The sequence below is a fragment of the Cibotium barometz genome, chromosome 8 (genome assembly GCF_041138505.1).
Source record: "Cibotium barometz isolate CiBa-2024 chromosome 8, ASM4113850v1, whole genome shotgun sequence".
Classification (NCBI taxonomy): domain Eukaryota; kingdom Viridiplantae; phylum Streptophyta; class Polypodiopsida; order Cyatheales; family Cibotiaceae; genus Cibotium; species Cibotium barometz.
The window spans coordinates 48,751,221-48,767,087 of NC_141053.1; positions in this window are offsets into that span (position 1 = coordinate 48,751,221).

A 15,867-nucleotide genomic window follows, 5' to 3' on the forward strand; every position below is an offset into this window, starting at 1 on the left:
TTAAGGGTAGGGTTGGGTCCCAAATCAACTCTATAGGTGAACATGATGCAAAGACAACACCTACCAACCTCAATAAGTTAGCATGAGAGAGGGGAGGAGGAGGAGGAGGAGGAGGAGGAGGAGGAGGAGAAGGAGTTTTAACATCATAGCCAAGCTAGCAGACCATATATGATCCATATTATGGCACAGAGGTGTAAGGATGGTACTTGACTTCAAGATCTCTCAATTGGGAGTCTAGTGCATAAATCGCTATACTACCAGCACTCTTGATGGGTGTGTATCGGTTTGACCTATACAAGTTTTGCTAATACCTTTTACTTATAACAAGCCTAATAATAAGATTCAAGAAGCCCACACAAAAGATAATTTTATATAAGTGATGATCGTTACTAGAGTAACTGATAAACTGCATCCCTTAGGCTAAGCTTTGTGTCTAGTAGTCAGGAACCCACACAAATAGTCTTTTTATATAAGTGATCATCCTTTAAAAAGAAGAAATTAATAAATGGTATCCCCACTCAACTTAAAGAGTAATGATTCTTACTAGAGTAATTTTGACAAATCGTATCGCTCATAAGCATAGGCTTTATGTATAGTAGCATCATTACTCAACTTAAAGAGTAATGATCCTTACTAGAGTAATTATACAAATCATATCTCTCATAATCTTAGGCTTTGTGTATAGTAGTATCATTTCATATAAGTGATCATACTTTAGAGAAGTAATCAATAAGATTTACAAGTAGCACTGTTCACTTTCTTCCCCTTGTCTACACTTCATATAAGAGTGCGTGCGTATGCGCACACACACACCCACATATACACACACATACATGTGTACATGTGTGCACACACAAGCACACACAAGCACACATATGCATACATATGCACACACAAGCACACATATGCATACATATACACACACATGTATACATATATACACACGCACATATACATGCACGCAGACACACATGTATACATATATACAAAAGGCATGGAATAAAGGTGAAATAATGGTAGAAGATAACTTACAGTCAAACCTATCTAAGCATGCATCCATCAAGTTAGCAAGATTCAATGATACACAAGCAAGTAAAAAGAGGGAAGAGGCACAAAAGGTGGGGAATGAAGTGATACCTAATGCAAGAAGACAACCTACAACCAAAGCTATGTAGCATGCATCCATCAAACAAGATTTGTTGAGAAGTGTGGTGCCAAAGAGAACACGGAAGAGGTAGGTGGAGTGACAATGAGTAGCCAAGAAAGTGCAAAGCATAGCATGTAGCCACATGAGCAAATGGAATTATCCCACATTGATGTACAAGCCTAAGTGTGAACCTCCTCATATAAAAGAGGGGCATTTTAAGCAATGAAATCATATTACTTACACTTATCTCAAGTCTCTTTATGTATCTAAGCTAATTCATCATGGTGTCTAGTTGTACTTGAGTGTATCTTAATTACAACACACTCATTATATGAGTTTTCTTCATTTCTATCCACCTTATATTAGTGTTGTGATTAGTGTAGGATAGAGAGCTGGGAGGGCTGGAGCCCTTGGAGCTAGGATTCTACTATTCCCCAATTCTGATCCCATTACTTTTCTTCTATGTGTGCCTGCTAGCGGTGTATCACACCCAGAGACCACACGCCATGAAGTCGAGGTTAAGTGGTATGATTTGGGACCAATCCACTTTGTAGCTGGAGGTAGGGAAAAGTGATGGGAAGCTTTGGGTAGTCCTGATGGCATGCAAAGTGATAGGCAATGTAGTGGTTCTTCATATGCAAGGCCTCCGTTGGTTGTGGAAGTGGCATGGAGTGCACTATGAAGAAATCCTATGTATTATGTGCATTCAAGGAGTATTTAAAAAATCCCTTACACTTACATATTTTTGTGAATAAAATGACCCCTTTTTCTTCAAAAGCTTACATTTTTTATTTCAAAATTGGTTTAAAAAACCCCTCATGTAAATGTAATTCTGTAACTTTTTTAAATTAATATACCCCTGCTGAGGAACTCACATGCTATTTTTAGGTAAAGCCCCTAGGCATGGACTCTTCAAGTAGTCCTTAACACCCTGAGAATGAGCACCAAGACTACCGTGGAGGACCACCACATAATGATTAGCATGGGGAGATGGTGGTAGACTAGATTTTAATGGCACGACATGAGAGTATATCTTGATCTCATAGCATGGCGATGCTAAGAGATAAGTATTATTTGTGGCTAAAATTTGAGACAAGGTGAGGTTGTGTCAGTGATGATGTGGAGTCGAAGTAGAGGTCAAATTCATTGAAGCTCTTTGCAGGTACCTACTACAAGGTCGAGGGTTTTAAGATAGAGGGTTCTCCATGTAATGGGTTATAGTACCACCATGGGCTATACTTGCACCTCTTGCCATGGTCTCCCCATCCACACATATACCTGGAGGGTTGGCATCATTAATGAATGTGAATTGTAGATGCATGTGTCTGTGTGTGCCGTGAGACGCAAGAAGTGAAAAAACTATGATGTTTGTAGAGTGAAATATATAGGTGATGTGCATGGGAAAAGTGCAAAAGGTGTGCCCTTATGTGTGCAGTTCTCCACACGTGGCATATTCTTTTTAGCCATCAAGGCATGTGCTACTTCTACAATGTGCCTGTTTTTTCTTTTTGCAACACCATTCTATTGCAGACTGTACCTGCATGTAAACTATCTCTTGATTCCCTGCTTCCTTTTAGGAAATCGTTGAACTCATTAGAGAAATATTCTTCCCCACCACTCTGATCTCAGGCATTTTATTTGCATGCCATTTTCCTCCTCTACCAAGGCTTTAAATCTCTGAAAGTGAGAAAACACCTTTCTTTTCTCCTTCATCATGAAGTAAACCCACACTTTCCTAGTGTGGTCATCAATGAATGTAACATAATACCTACAACCTGCAATTGTTGTAGTCTTGGTCGGTCCCCATAAATCTGAATGTATGACATCTAATAGCCTTGCACTAAAATGCTTTTCATGTGGAAAAGCATGTTTGGCCTGCTTACTAAGTTGGCATGCTTCACATAGTTTGTGCATACCATCAACCTTGAACTTTGTCAAACTTGCAACAATATTTTAGGCCTACATAGACTTCAGTCGTTGCACACTCACATGACCAATGCACTTGTGCCATAAGTGAATATTTGAAGTGACTCCTGTTCCATGTGTAAACATGGTTTCCTTTACTTCAAGCATGTTCACATCCAAAGTAAACATCCTACCATTTATGTTACCCTTTGCAACCAAGCGACACTGATTTTTGAAGCCTTCCACAAAACATCCTTGAAGATTAAACCTCACTTGTAGACCCTACTCAACCGTCTATCCAACAGAAACCTGGTTCTTTGTAATATTTGGAACATGAAGTATATCTGCCAAGTACTTGATTTTGCCATCTTGCATAGACAATGGCACTTTATCCACATGGGTAATGGAATGCACAGTATCATCACCTGTTTCTACATAACCTGGTTTTTCCATTTTTTGCATGTCTGTAAACCACTCAACATGAATGGTCATGTGGTTAGAGGTACCAGAATCCACAAACCATGTATCTTGAGATCTTGACACATCTCCTATTATAGAATTGAGCATGTGCTGCATCACAAGTAACTACTCACTTCTGTCATCACTCACCTCCCTATTTACTAGATGATGCATAGTTGCCTTGCTGCAACTTTCCACTTTTAATGTCCTACTTTTTATAGGAGTCCTTTGCCAGTGCCCTGGTTTGCCACAATAATGGCACTCTATGCTATTTGTATTATTATTTCTTTGCCAACCACCGCAACCTCTTTAGCTCCCCCTGACTCTAAACTGATCTCTTCCACCTTTGTATGATTGCTGCTATGAATCTGTCTCATGGGACCCTTTTGTACTTCTTAAAGAAAATAATTTAAAACTTACAAATTATATCAAAATTGAAACAAGTACTTGAATTAAATTGAAACTAAATAACATAGCATAACACAAGGTAAGAAAAATAGAATAACATCACCATCAAGAGTAAAAGAGTAAAGGATAGAGAGTACCATACACAAGAAAAGATTGGGTGCAATCTCCCCACTCAAGTGTGTAGCTCCACTTCCTTGACTTGAGTATTTAGAGAATTTTATTCATAAAAAGAGCCCAAGGAGTTAAGAATAGATGTGCGTACAAATTGGGCTTGCAAGTTTCAAGGTAAAACTATTAAAGGTTATACAAGCAAGTAGTGTTAAAGGGACATAGAGCCCTCATGTATAAATATACATACACATATTAACCTTTAATTAAAATTGCACCTTTTCATATTTGTGCGCACTGACAGCCAATGGCCAATGATTAAACATGGATTAATATATATATATATACATATATATATATATTAGCTTTAATTTTTTTTAAACCAAGGCTTAACAAGTCTCTAAGGACTTAAACAATGCATATCGCTATGAAATTAAAGAAAAAATTTAACCCGCTTTCTCACTACTACCGCCCACCGATAAAGGAAGGAAAAGAGGGAGGAAAATACCTCAATGCCCATGTTGGCTGTCAAAGGAAGAGAATTTAACTCGTTTAATTCTTCAATTTCTAACTAATCCAATTGCTAATTATTTTGAGAGAAGAAAAACTATTTTAAACTATAAATTGACTTGATATGCTCTTAGATCCGTCTATTATAGAAATCAGACACCTCCACTGGCTTAGTAATCTTGCTATGCCCTCTATGATCTTTCCGTTTGCTCATTCAATTGGTAGTACATACAGATTATGAAGAGGATTAGTGAGATTAAAGGTGGTTTTATGGTTTTTGTAAACCCACTAATGGTTTTCCACCTTGCTTTACCCTTTGGACAATAGATTGATGGGGATCTGTTATCCAATGGTTAAAGACAAGCCTTCTTTCAACCATACATTAACATAAATGTACTTTTCTTCAAATTAAATTAAAAAAATTTACCAAAATCAGTTGTGCCTTTGTCTCATTCACCTCTTTGTCCACAAGTCTTTTACCGGCTTCAAGAAGATTAAATTAAACCAAAGCTCTGATACCACTAGCACGAGACCCTTTTGTACTGAAGAAAATAATTTAAAACTCACAAATTACATCAAAATTGAAACAAATTACATCAAAATTGAAACAAAGACTTGAAATAAATTGAAACTAAATAACATAGCATAACTGAAAAGATGCAGGGGAGAAGAGAGCTTGAGATCTTGCAAGCATACACACTCACACAAACCCTAGAAGAGAACACACAAGGTGAGAGGCTGAAAACTCTTCTTCTTCTTCACACAACAAAAGAGGTCTACTACTAGAAGATAAAGTTACTAACACACATAATAGAGTGTATACAAGTGGTCCATAATGTGAACATGCTAAGAGGAGTTAGTAGATGTGGACTAGTCCGTGTAATCCAGCTATAAAATTTGTGGCAAAGATATGTTGGTGCCATCTATCAAACCCACCAGTGATATAAATGTAAAATAGTCATGCATACGCCTCGTGAGTGTCAGCTCATGTTGAGCTTGACATCTCAACAATCCCCCTCAAGCTCAACTCCAGCTCATGAACTCCAAGCATATCTCGGAATCTGTGAAGCTTCTTAGCTCCCAAGGCCTTCATGAAGATGTCAGTAACCTGATCCTGTGTGCTGACAGGCCAAGTCGATGTCACCTACTGCCAAGACTCTTTCTCATGAAGTGGTAATGCATCTCAATGTTTTTCCTCCATGCATGTAAAATTGGGTTCCTGGCCAACTGTATACTGCTAAGATTGTCACAATATATGACAACCTTTCTCTCCACATGCAACCCCAAATCAACAAGTAGCTTTCGTAAACCAAGCTACCTCACATGCTACCACCGTAGCTCCTCTGTATCGTGCCTCTGTGCTGCTCGACAAGGCAACTGTGGACTGCTTCTTGCTGCTCCATGTCATAGCAGCACTCCCCAATGAAAACATAATTCCATTGGTAGATCTCCTGTCTGAGGAGATGCTACCTACCCAATTTACATCTGTGTACCCATATAGCTCCATTGGTACATGTGCTACCACCGTAGCTCCTCTGTATCGTGCCTCTGTGCTGCTCGACAAGGCAACTGTGGGCTGCTTCTTGCTGCTCCATGTCATAGCAGCACTCTCCAATGAAAACATAATTCCATTGGTAGATCTCCTGTCTAAGGAGATGCTACCTACCCAATTCGCATCTGTGTACCCTTATAGCTCCATTGGTACACGTGCTACATAAAACAATGCATAATCAACAATGGCCCTCAAATATCAAAGTGTGCGTTGCACACTATCAAGATGTGGTTTGTACGGAACCTGCATAAACTAGCTCTCTAATCCAACATTGTAGCTTAAATCTGGCCTGCTGATCATGACATAGATCAGACTCCCCACAATCTTCCTGTATACATGGTGGGATCCTCCAACACATAACCTGCATCCGCACTAAGCTTGCCATTTTGATCTAATGGCATCGAGATTGGCTTACAATTAGCTATCCCATACTTGGACAACATGTCCAATGCATACCGTCTTTGTGATAGCCAAATACCCTCAGGTGTGTGAATGATCTCAATTCCTAAAAAGTAGCACAGATCTCACAAATCCTTCATCTAAAACTTTCTTTTGAGAAGAATTTTCACATGCTTAATCTCTTCCAAGTTGTCACCCCAACAATAAGATCATCTACATATATGGTGATGATCACAATACCCTTATCACTCTTGCGCACATACAAAGAGTGATCTGCATCTGCCATATGAAAACCAATAGTGATAAGATACTTAGCAATCTTGTCATGCCATGCTTGTGGAGCTTGCTTCAGCCCATATACAAGTCCTTACGAAGCTTACATACATAGTCTGGGTGACCTGTATCCTCAAAACTTGGTGGTTGATCCATATACACCTCTTCTTACAAGTCACCATGCAAGAATGCATTTTTTACATCCATCTGATGTAAAAACCAGCCTTTAACTGCAGCCACCGCAATCACAACTCTCACAGTTGCCATCTTTGCAACTAGGGAAAATGTCTCCTCATAATCAATCCCATGTGTATGCGCATATCCTTTAACTGCAGCCACTGCAATCACAACTCTCATAGTTGCCATCTTTGCAACTGGGAAAAATGTCTCCTCCTCATAATCAATCCCATTTGTATGCGCATATCCTTTGGCTACCAATCTAGCCTTATACCTACTTATGCTACCATCACTGTTATGTTTCACCTTATACACCCACTTACAGCCAATAGCTTTCTTGCCTTCAGGCAATGGCACCAAATCCCAAGTCTCATTTCCATACAATGCATCCATTGATAGAATTTCGTGGTGCTCATGCTAGATCATTATGTGGAGGAGACAAACTCACAAAATACAAGAAAATATCTTTCTTATTAAGTTGCTCAAAATACAACTAAGCTTTTGCTCATGCTTCATACAATGCCTTTGGCATGTGCCTTTAAATAGGCTTGCTAGTGGCCTAGGGTTAGGTGGCTCCCTTAGGACCACTCACACCCACACACTTTCTACACCCTTGTTCACTAAGGCTCCAAGGCCTATATCTTAATACCCCCCTCAATACGAGCCATGAAAAAATGCACTTGGAATGGGTGGTATTGGAAATATGAAAAAAAATGTGCCTTTATAACATTAGGCTTACAAGAATGTTCATGGTGGTGTGGTTATTTAGGACTTACAACTATGTTCCTAGAGCCTTAGAGGCTAGTACAATGATGCCATTTAAGTTTTTATTTGATGTCAATGAATATGTACACCTTAATGATGGTGCACCCCACTCTTTGTGCTTGCTTCACCTCTTGTAGTTGACATGCTTTGGACATACATGCCATTGTTTCCACACATGCTTTCCACCTTGACCATTCTCACACAATGATCAAAACAAGGCTGCCACCCTTGCTTAAGTAGTTTGCACATAGATGTTCCTTCAACATGCTTGATGCTTCTCTGCATACCATACCTCCTCCATGGGAAATGAGGGCTTTCCTTCTTAGAGTAATGGTTATGAGGTAGATTTATATGGGAAAGGGAAAGGGAGGGTCTTACCACTTGCCTTATAGATTGGTCAAGGGTAGTGTCTACTCCGTAATTACAACAAAAGCTTTTGTGCATGTTGGTTACATGATACCCATTAGGGTTTGAAGGTACAAGATTAATGAAAGTGAGTAAGTGGTTGAGGTAAATGCTCAAACCAATAAGGTACATCATTCTTGGCTCAAGAAGGTGAGGGCATGGCTCATAATGTTTTTGCCTATGCCTCTTACAAAGACAATACCAAAAGAGATGCTTAAAAACATGACAAACAACAAGGTAGAGCACTTAGTGATGCTATGCTCAACCTTAAAACTCATCTTAGAAGATGAAAATGTTGAATATGCAGCGGAATAACATGCCTTGGGCTTGGGAAATGAGAGCATATGGCTTATGACCAAGGATTTCACTGACGTAAACGAGAACATGTGAACATGTTAATAACACAAAAAATCTTGTGATCACATGTTATATTCACAAAGCTTTCACAAGGGCCTAAAAAAATTATCTTTGTCGGGCATAAAAAATCTTCTTTGGTGGCCACTGACGTGCTATTATGTGAAGATGGTAACATGAGAACATGTGAATAGCTTATTCCCATGTGTAGCCAAGCTTTTAAGGGGTTCCCAAATGGCAAGTGACCTATTATTTTGTGAACGGTAACATGAGAACATGTGAATAACTTGTTCACATGTGTTATTATCACAAAAAATCTTGTGATCACGTGAATATTAAATCCCTGCTTATGACATGCCTATGCCTCTTACAAACAAGAGCCTCAAGGGTGATACACAAAAACATTAAAGATGAGCACTTAGTTTACATGTTTCCAACTTTAAAACCACTCAAAAAAACTGAGTTTGTTGATTAAAAAACCAAAAAACTTCAACCTCTTTGGCTTATGGGATGAAGACAATGGCTTATGGTTGCACCATTTCTCCTTGGAAGCTTGCCAAGGTAAGCATAGAAGCGGGTTGATGATGAAGACTTATAATGTGGCACTTATGGTGTGTGCCTGACCTCCAATATTTATGAAGAAGAGCCTCCTTAGTGTTAAAGACCTCCTCCTTTAATGGTTATGACTACTATTAGTGTTAAGCAACACTATTAGTGCTTATAAGCACACTTGTTTCCATTGTTTTTTTTGTTGCAGCTCTTGCTACTACCGCGCTCGAGGACTTGCGCAAAATAGGAAGGGGGGAGTGTTGCATGACGAATGAAGATCAATACAAGGATGCAACAAAAAAGACACTTAGGGCTCTTGAAAAGAGTTCCAAGTTGTAGATGAATGTGGGAGAGGGCTTGACAATAATCCCACATGGGAACTTTTGGGAGTTCTAGAATTTTTGTATAAAAGGTGGCCCATTTGAGAGCTTGAGGACTCTTTGGTCATTTGGTTGAGAGGCTCATAGAGAGAGCTTGCTCCATAGCTCCATCTCAAGTGCTCTCCCAAGGCTCTCCATCTCCATTCTTGCTTCAATCTTGTACTCTCTATTCTCTACATTTTCAATGATATGAGGTTTTGGTCTACACACTTGCTAATCTAGATTTCTTAATGATGTTTTGATTTGTGAGTTGTAGAGTGCATGTGATGAAGCTTTTGCATGAAATGATGTGTAGTTGAGGCTTGTGTGATAGCTCTTTGCATGTTAGATTCTTTGCATAAGTTGTATTTTTATGCTTAAGTGTAGCCTAATCTTGATGCTTTGATTATGTAAGATTGATTGCTTGAGTGTTGAAGAAGGATTGAGTAGGACTAGAAGTCATTAGTGTGTGGTTAACTCATCTTCTCCCATTCGGGATAGCCTCTATGCGCTAACCGGGTTGCATTCACGGATTGAAATAGTGTGTGGGTTGGAGTGTAGCCTCCGCTATGCTATGATGTCACAAACTGCCACCCCTTTTTTTGTGACACGTGTCATGAGAGAAATAAGCCAAGGTTAAATATATAGAGAAGAAAAGAGTAAGGCACTAAAGAGAAGTTGTCAATCTGTGTGGTCATAGTACTAAAGAGTAAGTCACTAAAGAGAAGTAGTTGAGGTGTGCTTGTGACTCGTGAGCAAACATCTTGTATTATTCTGAGAGATGCAATGGTCTTGCAATGTTCCATGATGCTCTTGGCCATTATAAAGGCTAGCTCTTTTTGGCAGCAGGACCCAACAACTCTCGAACTGGTGGTTCTCTCTCACACACTCTCGACATCCTGAGCAACGTGCCTCTCTCCGCCCTCAGCATGCGGACTTCTCTCTTCACTCTCTGGCTGGTTCTCGCAAGCTAGATGCCTGCATCTGCACTCGCAGAATGACAGCCGGTTGTTCTTGAGTACTACATGCACTATAACGTTGGTGTAAACATCGTCTTGGAGATACCACCACCCCATGATACGAATGCCACCAACAGCTTTGGCTTAGTGGTAGCCATGGACTTGCCCTTGACCCTTACCCCAGACCCCAACTCCACTCGCCTCGGTGCTGAGAGGTGCCTCGCCGCCACCCTCTCATCTAAAAGATATTAATTATGTACCACGTCCATAGAATTTTTTTCAACCAAACAACCCATGGGGAAGTCTACAAAGAAAAAGAACACGACTACTATGCTCTCTCACCATCTAGAAACTTTCCTTTGAGATCTACCTTGCACAAGAAGTGCACAATCTTGCTGACAAATGATGTGTAAGAACTAATTTTTAACATGTGTCCTGTACATGAAGATTTCATGAAAGTTCATCCCCTACCTTGCCTCCTCTTTAGGAGATACTCTAAGACACTAAGCAAGGTGGCCACAATGAATATGTCAGAGTTTGCAAGCTTACCATCTATTCATAAAATATTAATGCGAAAAATAGTACTTTTAGAAATATACTTAAACACACACAATTTTTTTCGCCTATACCTATAGGTTGGAAAGGTCCCTTGTCTTCCTTAGTCCTCTTGGAGGATTGCTTGCTTGCTTTCTTTGGAGGATTGCTTTGCATGTACTCGAATCATTTCTTTATTGAAGATGCGATTGAGTAGGTTCTATGTTATTAGCTGCTTTCTTTTGAGAAGAGATGGCTTTAGTTTGGGAAGAGATGGCTTTCTTGGAATCTAAACCAACTCCTCCATTTCACCAATTGGCCTCTCATGTGAATGCTTTATAATAAATGAATGTTTGTCTTCATGTAGAAGATAACATAGCAAAATAATAGAAATAGTTTGGACAAAGAAAGGTGTCAAAAGAGTACCCTTGTAATGATCTCCCTCATGCCTTGGATACTCTCCAATGGGGTAGTCAAGCCACCATGGACAGTATTCCACCTCCCATTCATTAAGACCATGCTCCGCCGTCGTCCAAAGAGGAAACATGGAGCCATGCTAAGAGAGATCTATCCACTCATTCACAAATGATGGTGTCTCCTCAATTGCATACTCATCATGAAGCTTAACAATCCATCTATTAAAGTGGAATAATCATTGACTTTCAACTTATTATTAGTATGTCACATGCAACTTAGGTTCTATAATTCAAGGCACATAATGATAAAGAATGAGACGATATAGTATGAATACCTATAAAATACTCTCAAGCTTGGAAGACTCTAAAAGCTCCAGAATCTTCTCATCTGATTCTTTAGTATTCATGTGGTCCCATAACTTGCAAAAAGCATTGTCAAGATGGTCTCTTCTTTGGTTAAATAACCATTTCTATGTAATGTAGAATATATTCTTTACTTTTAGAATTAGAAAATGTACTTTTTCTTCTCTAAAAATTTAACTAACTTCATCCCAATCATTGCACCTCATCTAATCATTGAATTAGAGCATATATTTGATGTTACACGATAAGTAGGTATATGGAGTCCATGGCCATAGAAGAGGCTTATTGAAAGAAACAATTTCTCTAGATTCACATAGAAAACTAATGATTCAAATAGTCAAATTTTAGATGGTAGTGAGTGCTACAATTTATCAATTTACTTTATTTTGATCTAACAGTTCGATTTAGAGTTGTCATCTTTTAAAAAAGAATTTTTTTAGTTTAAATTTTGAGGCATTAAAATGACATCTGTCGTTTTGAAAAATTGATGAAAATTTGGATTCCATAATCCACTTTGTTGACAAAATAGATTCTAGAATCCAAAATTTCGGACACACTGAAGTTTATATTGTGAGCGTAAAATTCTCACCCAAAAAAAGAGAAATTTTGGTCCATAATGAACAGAAATTTCACTTTCATTAGATGAAAAAAAATTCCGTCAACCAAAAAAATTTCGATGGAAAAAATTCCAAAGATAAAAAATTAGATACTAGAATTCACTTGGATTTTGGAATCCAAATTTTTATCGACAGATTGAAATTTTTGACGGGAATAAAATTCCATCGATAGAATTTTTTCTGTCAATAGAAATTTCTGACAGAAATTTTTTAACAGGAATTTTTTCTATCAATGGAGTTTTTTGACGGAAATCTTGTTCGCCGATGAAATTTTTTGACGGACTTAAATTTTCATCTAATAAAAGTGAAATTTTTGTTCATTACGGACCATTAAAAAAAAACAAAAATTTTGATGTCACTATAGAAACATTAATCTTAATGGAAATTTAGATTCCAAAATCCACTTTGTCAACAAAGTGAAATCCAAATTTCCATCAGTTTTTTAAAACGATGACTATTATCATTTTCATGGCTCAAAATCTAGTTGTTATAAACTAAAAACTCTATTTTTTCAAAGACTATAACTCTGAATCGAACTATTAAATCAAAATAAAGCAAACTAATAAATTATAGTACTCACTACCATCCAAAATTTGACCATTTAGATTGTTGGATTTCTATCAATATCTAAAGACATCGTTTCTTTCAATAAACCTCTTCTATGGCCATGGACTCCATAAACCTACATGTCTTAATATCAAAATATGCTTAAATTTAACCATTGGATCAACTTTGTATATAAAGAAAATTTATTTTCTTACACAATGTACTAACCCCATATAAGAGTTTCATCAAATTATATTGGGTCTAAAAGTAATGTCAATTTTATCACGTATTAGTTTGTTAATAACACACTATGTACAACACGCAGTGTAGAAATGTGTATTGGTACAAAACTTATCCGTGCTGCTCAAAGGAAAGTATGATCTAGAAATGCTTAAACAAATAAAAAAAGGAAAGAAAAGTGAAAATTTTCGACGAGTGAACATTGTTAATTTGCATGATATAGAAATTGCTGTGTATGGATTTGAGTTAAAAAACTTCTTGACACTTGCACTAGAAAATAATTGATATTTTTAAGCAAAAGGTCCAATGACTCTCATAGTTGATTGGAAGAGTTTATTCTCTTTTGTAATTCTTTTTTTAATTGGATGTTTTTAGGTTTAGAGTAAAATTTAAGTAATGTTTTATGCATTTTTTTCACAAAAGTAGTTTTTTTAAATGTTTAACATGAAAGTGCGTCTTTTGTCTCCATAAATTTAAAAAAAAAGGTATATTTTTGGGTTTTTTTCCAAAAATGGAGTTGAGTTATCGTTTGGATGATTTTGTTGTCATTTTTCATGACTCGCTGTTCCTTATGCAAAGATCCTTATGCATAAAGAGAGCATAATCTATATATGGATGATCTATATGCATGCATGCATAGAGACTATGTATGCTCTATGATGTGAGAGGATACCACTTCACAATTATTAAGACCTCCTTACATTAGCATGCAATGTCTTTTCCCATTAAACTCTAACATAAGGAGTTAGCACAAAAATTATGATGATAATGTCTATACACACGTAAACTTTATGAATAGAGATTATTTTTTATGCATAGAAAAAGAAAGCATAAGTAATATATGCTATATGCATAAGAGAATATAGACATTCAAAAATCTTATACTCTCCATCCATGCATAACACTCCACGTCAAAAAATCTTTATGCATAAAAACATTACATAGCTTACATATAGCATACAGAGCTTACTTATAGCTTACATACAGTCTTATGCAAGACTTATGCATAAATATTAAGCCTTATGCAGACTTACATATAGAACTCTTATACTTCTCATGTGATATAGAACTTGCAACATACCCATCTTCATTAATAAAGAAATATCCATGTAATAGATGAATTTATGAGTTTTTATGGTATAAAAATTAATGATTTTATTAAATGAACTTAGAATCTTAAAATTCCGAGCCTAACTTTAGAATCTGTGCGTGATTTTACCCTAATATAGGATTTTACAGCATCCAAAACGGACACCGGATTTTTAGTTAAAAAACCATGACCTTTAAACCTTAATAAATGCATGACCAGGCATCTGATAAATGGTCTGCACCCCAACGACCAGAGAAACATCCTCGATAAAAAACAATTTTGCCCCCGGGTGCAGTCTGACACGCAAATTGAGGTCGGTGTCCTAAATTCGGGGACCCCGTCCCAAACAAAGGACCGTACACACTCACCAGTGAAAGATCCTTGTCCCCTCTACGCAACGAATTTAGGGGTGCTAGCAATGGAAGTAGCACATCTTGCACTGGGCAGGGTCCCTCACTCGGGGCCTCGCCCACCCCCACGGATAGTCGGACAAGAGACTAATTCCTTGGTTCTTCCAAAACCGAACCCAGAAAAAACTTCCCTGGCCCGGAAAGCACGGGCGATTCCTCCAGGATAAATTTTACTCTAACGTAGTCAAGAGCCTTAATTAACTGAACTGATTTGACCGAACCTGTAAGTCCCATAGTCAGATCAAGGAAAAGACTTGCACTTGGATCATAGAGACCAAAGCTTTTTTCCTCATTGAGAGGCACAGCTGTTGATTCTTTTCCATAGAACAATTTTTATCCGGGATTTACTTCATCTATCGTACCATAACAGAATTGAGTCTCATTTTAGGGATCCATCAGTCCAGCCTAGTCCTGTGGGTTAGCCAACCGCCCAACCACTGTAGTGATGGAATGCATTTAGGAATTTGGTTAGGTTTTGTCCCAGGTACCAGGGAAAAGAGTTCCCAGGCCCCCTAGCCGAATATTCATGCAAACTTAAAATTAGTCACACCACTTACACACCCAATATGAATTGCCTTTTTCATAGATTTAAAATAATCATTTAATGAAACTATAGTATCACTGATCATAATCCTCTAAAATATCCGGTTGAATCCTAATTTTCAATTTTTCCTTCATCGGTGGACTTATGGCATCATTGGTAACCAGAACATTCACCACCTGTCCACTTAGGGGCCTTTTCGATAGTTCCTAGCTCATTGTACCCGGCAATATATTCTCTTATAAAAATCAAAATGGAATCTCCATTGAAGATCAGCAAGATCAACCAACAGATCCATATAAAAGAGCCATGGACTCATCCGTTGAGGACTAGCGAGGTCAATCAACTAGGTCCATGTCCGAATTCAGAAAACAACTCTTACTCCTTGCTCCAATATCTTCCACGATGTACGTGTGGGTATCTTTGGCGACCCAGAGCCCGAGCACCATATGGTCAGCACCCTCTAGGATCCTTCGCAGGTCATCTAGCGCTTCACTCATAGGCCGCTTCCTTAGTCCCTCCTCCACCATACCGGAAGCTCACCATTTAAATCAAACCGAGGTTGGTCAAGACGGCCGAGGAACTTGCTACACGAGACATCCTCCGTTGACTCTCCGTCAGCTATTGCAACTTTGTTAGTTAGGTCTCCATGACCTCATTCACAAGGTCAAAATGCTTCCCCAGCATTCTTGACATAAAATAGTTATTTAAAAACAAGTCATAAATACAGTTTCTATAACAAACTCTCGTCTTTCCACATTGTCCCACATCAATCCTCATT